At 38.8% G+C, this 11,481-nt stretch overlaps 1 protein-coding gene across 2 annotated transcripts in view; it reads right to left on the bottom strand.

The window, feature by feature from the left end:
• Positions 1 to 11,481, bottom strand: part of GRM8 (glutamate metabotropic receptor 8) — a 723,043-nt gene that overhangs the window by 404,292 nt on the left and 307,270 nt on the right. The window lies entirely within an intron of this gene.

The following is an 11,481-nucleotide window of genomic DNA, read 5'->3' as shown; positions in this document are numbered from 1 at the left end:
AAGTTTCTGCAGCATATGACAGGGCAAATGGTCTATTAAATGTACAAGATGCTGCTAAAGTATTTGGTGGCCTGAAACATACATGAAATAGGTTATTTTGAGTGATTTACTAAAGAGAATATTGAACATTATCTTTGTCATGTGCATTAAATGTGAAGTCCACCCTAATAATAGACACATAGTAGAGAAAAACCAAAAGAGAAAGAAAGAAAAGAAAAGAAAAGAAAAGAAAAGAAAAGAAAAGAAAAGAAAAGAAAAGAAAAGAAAAGAAAAGCCTTCAAGGAAAAATTGAATTTAAGGGAGTGCAGAGCCTCAGGTGCAATCTGGCTGTCTCAGAGGGTCCTCCGGCAGATCAGGAAAAGCTGTCTGAAGGAAGCAAGTCTAAAAGGAGGCTGCCCAGAGGCAAAGGTGTTGACACACTTAATGCGCTCTGGCAGTTGTTTTCACACATACTCACAATGGAAGAAGGAGTTGAAGCAAAAGAAACAGAAAAAGAGGAACATGACCAATTGTATTTGTGTAAAGGAAGAAGTAAACAAGAGGAGTGAAGACATACCATATCCTATTTATTCTATAAGCATGAAGGCAACAATTAAAAAATAAGATGGTCCAATATTAAGGTGATGTAATTACTATGTTGCCTAACTGGAAAGGAAATACTACCTTTTGCACTCTAGTGCTGCCCAATAGAACTTTCTGCACCAATGGTTGTGTTCTATTGCTGCACTGCCTGATACAGGAGCCACTAGCAACATGTGGCAGCTGAGCACCTGAAATGTAGCTAGTGTGACTGAGCAATGCTGTTTTTCATTGTATGTGATTTTAACTCAAATTTAAATAGCCACACATAGCTAATGCCCTTTAGGGTGGGCAAATTCTACACCCCTACAGCTTGAAAAAATAAGAAATCTTTTTTTTTTTAAAGATTTTATTTATTCATTTATTTGAGAGAGAGTGGGGAGAGGAGTAGAGGGAGAGGGACAAGCAGACTCTGTGCTCAGCATGGAACCTGATGCGGAGCTCGATCCCACAACCCCAAGATCATGACCTGAGCTGAAACCAAGAGTTGTACGCTCAACCAACTAAGCCACCCAGGTGCCCTGAAAAAATAAGAAATCTTTTAAATTTAAGGCAGAAGAGGACTTAAGGGACAAGTTAATTTGTTTGGGAGATAATTAAATAATACTTTCATTGGTCTTTATCATTTGTAATGTACTTTCATATTTTTTGTTTAACAAGAGTATAGAAGCTGAAGATGAATGTGGATTCTCTATCAACAGAAGCACTAAGAAAGGAATTAGAGCCCTGTGTCCTCACCTACATAGAATGTGGCTCCTGTGGAACAAAGACCCTACTGAGGCTTGCTGGACAGGCAGAGATAATAGTGATTAGGAATACATACTCTACAGCCAGACTGCCCATGCTCAAAACCCAGTTCTGTTTTACCGGCTGGATGACCTTCGTCAAATTACTTAACTTCTCTGTGCCTATTTTTCCTCCTCAACTTAATGGAAACACTAATAGTATTGACCTCACAGGATTGATACAAGTTAACACATGCAAAATGTTTAGAACAGTGCCAGGCATACATAGTAAATAAATTGCTCATAATGGATTAACAATTCACCCAGGGACCAGGGATCAGTAGTCCCCCAAGCACATGAAGAAACCTCTTTTGGAAGGACACGCTGCTCTGGTCTTGACTGGTCCTTCTTATCACTCTGAATATGTCTTTGCCTCATGAGTATCAGATGAGGTCTCAGATGAGGTCTCAGACAAGGGAAAGCACAATATTAAACAAATGATAACAGATAGTCTTCAACCAAGTTTTCACCTCCTCCTGATAATCCAGTTCCATCACCCTATTAGCCTAATTATTCTATCTAGTTTGCATGGCCACTTTGCCTTCCAAATTCTAAGAGGTTACAAATGATAATTAAAATTATGAGCTGATAATTCCTGTCAATTATTAAATGTTTTCATGTGAATAGAGCATTATAAATGACATTCATAGTCAGAATTCTTGAAGGACCCTGACTTTTCAACTTGCAACTGGGGTGTGCCCTGTACTCCTAATCTTGTTCTTGATTATACCCTAGCCTGTTTCTGAACTTTCTCTACTTTTCCAAGCCTTCACTGTCCCCATCTATCTGTCACTCATATACCCCTCACCTCTCTTTCTCCTCTCTCCAGCCAGCTCCTTGCTTGGTGTAGGTGGTTAGAAGCTTTAAAGTTTTCTGGAAAGCTCTCCAGAGGAGTGGAATAATGTGTCTGTAAGGAGAGCTGATGTTGAACACATCAGAATGGAGGTGAAATTTAGAATACCTAAGAAAGTAAGGCATTAAACTGGAGAATAATCAAAATGTATAAATAAATAAATAACAATTTTCAGGAGTGATGCGAAATAAATTAAGGATTTTCAAAGTATTACAGAGCTAACAAGCCACAGCATATGACAAGGGTTCCTATATAATTGCTAGGAAGGAAAATGCAAGAATACTTTCTATTCTTCTCCAAACAACAAATTCAATGATGTGCTTTGAATCAACAGAAGAAACCACTCAGGTTGTGAAGATGCTATGAAAAACGGTCATCTCCAGGGGCTTTATGAATTAATCCTTACCTGAGGCATGCTTTTGCATGCTCAGTGTGAATTATTCTTTGTAAAATTATACTGAGCAGAATAGAAAATACAGCTTGTAACTAGCTTAACAAACAACAGATTAATAGCATTTCATGTCAGCCATAGATAACTGAAAAGTCAAAAGCCCAAATATATATTTATCAAGACTTCATAAAATATTTGTTTTAAATAGAAGGAACCACGTTCTGCCCTTCACTTTTTGCACTTGGAAAACACTGGTGATTATCCTAATAATTTCAGAGGGCAGAAGTCTCTCCAGGACACTAGAATAATATGTCTTCACAATTCTTCATTTTCCAGTTTGAAATTGAAAAACTCATAAGAAAGAAAACAGTCTCCTGCAACAATCTGAGTTACTAATGAGTCCATTGCTTTTCAGACAATCTTGTGCAATATGTAGACAAATGCTTCAGCCAGCACTGTTTAGTGACATCAGCTCACACTGCAATACATTATCCCCTGATGTGTGTAATAAATTACAGATACTTAATAATTTATCATGGTTGCTTTGAGAGCATCACACAGCACTTAGCATCTAACTCAACAGAAAATAACTATTGACCTCCTCACAGCAAATTCCAAAGACCTCATTTTTATACTCACTTGGTTAACATTCCTTTTAACCCTCTTCTTTAATTTCTCCTCTAAATTTTAAAATAGCATCTTATTTGGAAAGAAACTGTGGGATTATCTAGGGTCAACCCTCCCAATGTAGTACTCTCTCCGGCATCTCCAACAGATAGCTATAAACAAGTTTTCCAACTTCCTCAGCATCTCTGAAGCACTATTCTGTTTGTCCACTGGTAGGTCAGTTACTTTGCCTGGTTTGGCTTTATTGTGAATCTTTCCTTAAGAATCTGTTACGTTCACTGCAGCATTTGGACTTTTAAAAGCAGTGGAAATCCAAAGTATGTAAAGGTTAATATTCCTCAGTGCTAACACCACAGACTGGAAGGTAAGAAAGTCAATCAATGAACAAGCTGTTTATCCTTAGTTAATACCGAATCCAGGGTGCAGTTTTAGCTGACAAACTAAAGTCAAGGTTGGCATCACACAGAGCGAATCACAGAAAACTAATAAGGAATTAATATAGTATCTGTTATTAGGAAATCTTTTTCAGCATTCACAGTTGGTCAACCCACTGGAAGAATTATAAAGAAAAGGCAGAGCTCTTCCCCTTGAGGAGTACATGATCTAGCGGGGGACATAACAGCGTGTATATAAAGGTGGATTATTGAGTTCAAAGTATATTACGTAAATAGCAGGCAAGAGTGCCTGGAGACTTACAATGTCGTTTAATAAATTGAGTTAATCAAAGAAGCTTTTCTTGAAGAGGTATAGGTCTTAAAAATTAGAACATATTTTTAAAAAGAATGAGAAAGCCCTGTGTCTAGAAAGGAATGGATATTATCAGGTCACATAATGAAGAAAAATTCAAAAGGACTATCAAAAATGAATCTGTACAATTCAGATTAGGCAAGGAGGAGAGGAAGCGAGAAATCCTGCAAATGTTTGAAACTAGATCTGCTATAAAATGAAGTATAGAAAGAGTCCAGGTTCTGGAGTTGTATAATATCTAAAAAGAATAAATGAAGAGGTCTGTCACAATTCTGGGAACCCCTTTTTCTATCCAGAAAAGGGTTAGAGCCAGGATGAGAATAATTCTGATCATGAAAAGCCCAAGATTCTTTCCCTAAGGAACCATGTCCTGTGATCTCAGAGAAAGACCCATTCTCCCATGGTTGCAAGGATGAAGCCCTCAGAATCATACCTAGACACCAAGCTGGACACCAAGTACAGCTGCAGTATGGATTAGCTCCCAGCAGGATGCAATCAGTGGAAACATACTTCTCTACCTCTTCTCAAGAAAACATTGTAAAAGGGACAGACTTCAAAAGCTTTTAAATGAAAGAAAGTAGAGGGTTCAATTAAGTTGTATACGATCATAGGTGCTAAGGGCAATGCAGGAAAATACAGATCCTCCTCACTTACAATGAAGTTACATCTCAATAAACACATCACATGTTGAAAATATCTTAAGTCAAAATGCATTTAATAGACCCAACCTGCTGAACATCGTAGCTTAGCCCAGCCTACCTTAAATATGCTCAGCTTATATTAGTCTATAGTTGGGCAAAATCATCTAACACAAATCCTGTTTTATAATAAAGTGTTGACTATCTCATGTAATTTATTGAATACTCTACTGAAAATGAAAAACAGAACAGTATGGGTACAGAATGGTCGTAAGAGTACTGGTTGTTCCTCAAGACTGTACGGCTAACTGGGAGCTGTGGCTCACTGCTGCTGCCCAGCATCATAAGAGATACACTATGGCATATCACTAGCCTAGGAAAATCTCAAAATTCAAGATTCAAAGCATGGCTTCCACTGAATGTATTTTGCTTTTGCACCATTGCAAAGTCAAAAATCATATGTCAAACTGTTGTAGGTCAGGGACTGTCTGTAGTGCATCCTGAAATATAGTTAAGAGAATAGAGATTAATGATTGGATTGAGGTGATTTGGAAATCACTCTAGTAGTAGAAGCACAGCTGAACACACCAAGGTCTTTCACCTGGCCAGTTTCTCTTCTGTTCACACCTAAGTGGTGACTTTCAACCATTCTTCTTGTGTTCTTCTCTAAATCCACATCCCTTACTACTCCTAGTTAGCATCCTCTTCTTTCTGAATACTTATCATGGTTTACAGGTTGATAAACGTGTACATGCTGGCTGATGATGTAAGAAGACAGTGTGGAAGCCAAGACACTGTTCTGTGGAGATAGTTGTTATGGTTCAGACTTTGGTTCCAACACTTGGTAGTTGTAAATAAATACATTTCATTCCTCATAATGGTTACCGTAAGGATGAGGAGCTAGTATATGCTACGGTGGCAGAGCAATGTCTGGCATGTAATAACTCTTTGATAAATATGGAGTCACCCCCACTGGATTCATGAGAGCAGGGAACTTGTCTATTTTATCCATTACTACTTCTCTGGGACACTGCACAGTGTTTGGGATACAGGAGTTCTTTAGTGCATATATGTGGAATGAATGAATAAAAAAGTCATTCTAGCCTTTGTTACTCATTAAGTCTTTGATATGTATATATCCATAAATGTTCATTCTGTCCCCCTTGTTCTCAAGTACTAGGGGCAAGACATTATTCCCTTTGTGTGATGATCATACCTACACTTAACCAAGCACTTTCCCAATACTTGAGAAGCCAAATTTAGAGAAATGTGGGTGGCGGCAAAATCCCTCAGAGTTCTCAACTATGCTATCAAAATGCTTCTATGTTATAAATGTATAAAAAATTCATAACTCTAGTATACGTTTAAGAAAGGCAAAGAAATGTTCAATCCCTCTAACTAATAAACTGAGGGTCTTTGGGCCACAAAATGTAATTATTTAGCCCTGCTCTAAATCATTCATAAAAAATGTTTAGTGATGGGTCTCCGTAGCATGCTTGTGACTTTTTAAAATTGATTTTGATAATGGTATACACAGAGGTTAAACCGCTGAGTTAAAAATGAACATGCCAGTAATTTCTAGGCCGGAGAAAGTAGCAACACCAAAAAATTTGAAAGGTAAATAAATAAAATATATCTTCAATTGACTGGAGGTATTAAAGTCAACAGACCACTAAATAATATGAGGTTATTCTTGAGGGTCAGGTATAGAAATCTCAAGTCCCTTGTGCCTGTAGTTAGGGTCAAGAAGGAGGCAATTACACTTACATGAGCCAAACAAGACATGGGAAGAGAAAAGAACTGGTTGGACTGGATCTATAAGTCAACTTTTCGGTATGATTCGTAGGCTTCTGAGAGAGCCTTGGGCTTCACAATAGCCAAGATATGGAAGCAACCTAAATATCCATCAGTGAATAAACATAGATACACACACACACATACACACACACACACAGTGGAATATTATTCAACCTTATAAAAGGAAGAAATCCTGCCATTTGTGAATACATGGATAAACCTGGAGAACATCACATTAAGTGATATAAGCCAGTCACAGAAAGACAAATACTGCATGATCTCACATATGTATGGAAACTAAAATAGTCAAACTCACAGAAACAGAGGGTAGAATGCTGGTTGCAAGGGGCTGGGAATAGGAGGAAATGGGGAGATGGTGGTCAAAGGGTACAAAGTTTCAGTTATACAAAATAAGTTCTGCAGATCTAATGTACAGCAATGTGACTATAGCTAATACTGCACTGTACACTTGAAATTTGCTAGGAGGGCGATCTCAAGTGTTCTGACTACAAAAGAAGAAGAAGGAGGAGGAGGAGAAGGGGGAGAAGAAGAAAAAGAAAAGGAGGAAGGAGGAGGAAGAGAAGAAAGAGGAGGAGCCAGAGAAGGAAGGGAAAGAGGAGGAAGAGAAAGAGGAGGAGGGGAGGAGGGGGAGGAGGAGAAGGAGGAGGATGGGAGGGAGGGGGGAGGGGAGGAGGAGGAGGAGAAGAAAAAGGAGGAAAAGGAGAAGAAGAAGAAAATGGTAACTATGTGAGGTGATATGTTAATTAGCTTGATTGTGGTAACTATTTCACAATGTATATGTATGTACATCAAAACACCAAGCTGCACACCTTAAATACGTAGTTTTCATTTTTTTCATTTTACACATAATTTTTATTTGTCAATTATACCTCAGTAAAGCTGAAAAAATAAAAAATAAAATAAGGTATAATGAAAAAATATATCCCTCAACTCAAATCCCACAATCAGAGCTCAATTTCTCTGACGAAGAAATTCTGTGTTCTTCAAAGTGAAAAACTTTTTGACTCCATGGAGGTTTGGAGCCATGTGCCAAAAGATTGCACAAAGCCACAGGATAAACATGGCTTATCTACCTGCAAATTAAGTTTTCCTTGAAGATTTGAGGCAGAGAGAGACAAATGTTTTAACTGATAGTAATTTAAATTATTTGTTTATTTAAACAAGTGGATAAATTGTGCTGTAAAATGCAAGATTTGCATGCCTGTTAAAAACAAAACAGGAAACTACAAAGAAGCATTATGCTTGTGGCAAATCGTCTTAAGCTACACGGCAGTTTGTGCTGAAGAGGGACACTTCATTGGGAAAGACTGAGAAAGAAGAGGGAAAGGAAGAGAAGCCATATAGGCAAAGTTCACAATCTAGCTGAGACCCAACCCTGCTCAGGAGCAAGGGAATCTGGGAAACCCAGACACACTGGAAATAGGAATCCTCATTACCCAAGCAAGGAAGGCAGCAACTAAAACTGACAAAACACTGGCAATGTATGTCATCAGAGCCAAGAAGAGTGGTGTGGGAATGGAGACGAGAATAATGCAAGGTTTGGGTAGGACAAAGGTCAGAGCATCAGAACTACATCTACTTGTTGACTCAGTGAATGGAGGGCAAAGCAAAGGCACACACATGCACACTCTTACAGATTCAGAGTGAATTCTGACAACTGTGTATGTAGAGGAGGAAAACAGAATTCAATCAGGTTCAAGAGGAAATTGCTTACAGGTGTCCAGATGGACTTACCATATCAGCAAACAATACCTGCGTGTCACTTCCAAACTATGTTTTCCAATGTACTGACTTTCTAGGAACTATGACTCTGGTGTTTTCCTTTTCCTTTCAGCTGAAATAAATCATTTTCCCCAAAATAAATGTAGAAAGCAGTTTTGTCTACAAGTTCAGTGTTTTCAGGGGCAACAGAGATTCAGACTGCGTAAGCTGGCCACCCAGCTCATCATTTTTACATCTTCATGCAACAGAATATAAGCATGGTTGCTTTCGAGCATACATGACTACTACCAAGTCTGAATTACTCTTGCAACAAAGTCAGCATTAGGAAAAGATGAACATCAGTCAGTCGGTTAAAAATCTGCTTTCAACTCAGGTCATGGTCTCAGGGTCCTGGGATCGAGCCCCGCACTGAGCCCCACATCAGGCTCCCTGCTCAGTAGGGGTTCTGCTTTTCTCCTTCTCCCTCTGCCCCTACCCCAGGCTCATGCTCGCTCTCTCTCTCTATCAAATAAATACATAAAATCTTTTAAAAAATAAGAAAAGATAAACACACACACATACACACATCTAAATCATGCTGTTATAGTTATGACCACACCTTTCCAGACACATGAATAAGTTTCAGTGCTGGAATTACAACGTGTTTGGCTGAAAGGAACTCAACAAATGATGGATATTTGAACTTAAAACAGTTGATGTAATGAGCACTGGATGTTACATGCAACTGATGAATCACTAAACTCTACCTTGAAATGAATAATACACTATATGTTAACTAACTTGAATTTAAATTTTAAAAAAACCCAGTTGATCACTTGTCCTATGATATTTTTTCTTAACACTCAGTTCACATTATATTTGTAAAAACACAGAGAGCTAAATGAGCAACAAGACCAGGAGGACACTATTCTTTCCTATCATTTTCCATGATGGATAGGTTCCTCATGAAGGAGAAAGTATCTAAGAGCATGCCAGAAGTCCCGCCATGTTTTAATCTCATTTCATAATTATTCAGCAGGATTGTGGTAGAGACTCTCTGACTCTCTAGGATCCACATTTTCCTTGTCCTGCTCATTGTAGAATCCCCTGAATTTTATTTAGGGGAATCTTGTTCCTATCCTCCTTAGCCCCAGGTTTCCAAATCTTCTCCTATTTTTACATATCCTAGAGGCAGGCATTTAAAACATAAAGGAAATCTCAACTCATCTCATATTTTAAAGGAGAAGAACTTTATTTCTGGCCAGTGGCACCCAAACAGAGTCTTAAAGTGTATTTTGTTTTATACAGTTGATAACACTGCACTGTATAATTGAAATTTGCTAAGAGAGTAGAACTTAAATGCTCTCACTGAAATGTGAGATAAAAAAGATAAATATGTGAGGTGATGGATGTACTAATTAACCACATGGAAGAAATCTTTTTATAATGTGTGTGTGTATCTGTATGTAATATATAATATATATAAATATATATATAAAATATATATATATAAAATCACCATGATGTACACTTAAAATATAATTTCATATGTTGATTATACCTCAATAAAGTTGAAAAAAATTTTAAGATTTTATTTATTTATTTTATTTTGAGAGAGAGAGAAAAAAAGAGAGAGCGCGGGGGTGGGGTGGGGCAGAAGGAGAGTCAGAGAATCTCAAGCAGGCTCCACATTGAGCATAGAACTGGACTCAGGACTCAATCTCATGACCCTGAGAACATGACCTGAGCCGAAACCAAGAGTCAGATGCTTTACCGACTGAGCCACCCAAGCACCCCTAAAGTTGAAATTTTTAAAAAGTATATTTTGTTTTATACATGTTACATATTTGTATTCAAAAAGCAGAATTCTTAAAAAAAAAAAATCCAGAAAAAAATAGCAGCCACCCTGTTAGAAACTACCATCCCATCCTTCCCCCTCTCCCAGCCTCCTTCACATCTACATAGGATTAAGTTTTTGGCCAATGAGTTGTAACCGGGAAGGATCCTGTAACTCCTGTTCATGTTTCCATAAGGACATTGTTTACCTCCACTTTGTGTCCCACTCTCCCACATCTTGCAGTCGACTATATGGACTAATGGTGTGTGCTGGCTTCGGTGTTGAAGCTGAAGGCAACCCCTTGGGACAGGGCAGAGTAACAAATAGAACTACCCAGGTTTTTCCAGGATATTGTAGAGCAGACATGCTCACCAATCCTGGACCACCTGCCTACTTTGAGACCATTAAGTGAAAATGAAATAAACGTCTATCTTGTCTATATTTGGGGTCTCTTTGTTGTAGTAGCTCAGCCTGTACCCTAATATAAAGTTGCTAGAGAAGGAGTATTGCCAAAACAAAACTGAAAATATCTGGCAGTGGCTTAATGACCAAGTAGCAGGTGGTAGGGACACAGGTATTGTAGCCTGCAAATCTGGTGACCCCGTAGCAAAGTCAACTGCTTCTCTTCTCCAAGTAGTAGAAGATAAGATTGTCACTCAAGGTCTACTTCAAGAAACTCCTATGGAACATTCCCAGGCCACATAATGGGAGACAGCCCAGTCACAAAGATTCAAATGGTGTAGGTATAACTTTCCCATTCAAGCCCATTGCTTCAGATGACCTCATGGTAGAAGCCCTTAAACTGGGGTGGGGAGAGTTAAAATGGGCCGTGCACTAAAGCCAATAAATAAAAAAGGTAGAATCTGCAAGCTTAAGAGCTGTCACCAAAGGTTGCTTTCATACAGAACAGACTGGAAGCAAATGACTGGAATTTATGAGGAAATTGCATTGCCAAAGAAAACAAAAGCCTACCTGACAAAGCCAGTGATTGTTCACTATACCAAATCTCAGGTCCCCATATGTGCCCCCATGGAAAGCAGGCTGTAAAAGGAGAACAGCTCCAGGGGACACTCTCCAACACTCACCACAGATGTGGCCACAAAAGATGAGGGCCACCAAGAACAAAGGACAGAGGAGTTGCTCCCAAAGAATAAGGCAGGGTGGCCAAGAAGGCTTAACAAGGACTGTCAAGCAGGTCCTGCCCAGCAAAATGTGAACACTGCTACTTACTAGATTCAGCTAGGTGCTTCCTCTTCCGCCCTTTCCAACTGAGGATTGTGTAGCACAGAACTCATCTTTTAGTGCTGGCATCACCAGATCCACATCTGAACTGATAGAGAGGCTGAACCTCTCCCAGAGCTCCTGGCTTCTCAGCTGGGTACAGTAATTGGATGAACTTTGTTTGTCTCCTTTGGGAAGGAAGGAAGTGTGTCCTCCGATGGGATAAAGAGTGAGAAGGAATATTTGGATGCTAGAGGAACAAACTTTGGCAGAGACTTGTTAAT

Source organism: Ursus americanus, chromosome 3, assembly GCF_024610735.1.
Source record: "Ursus americanus isolate L20-20 chromosome 3, mUrsAme1.1.p, whole genome shotgun sequence".
In the NCBI taxonomy this organism is placed as follows: Eukaryota; Metazoa; Chordata; class Mammalia; order Carnivora; family Ursidae; genus Ursus; species Ursus americanus.
The sequence above is the reverse complement of the archived record's forward strand: the minus strand, read 5'-3'. Positions and strand labels throughout refer to the sequence as shown.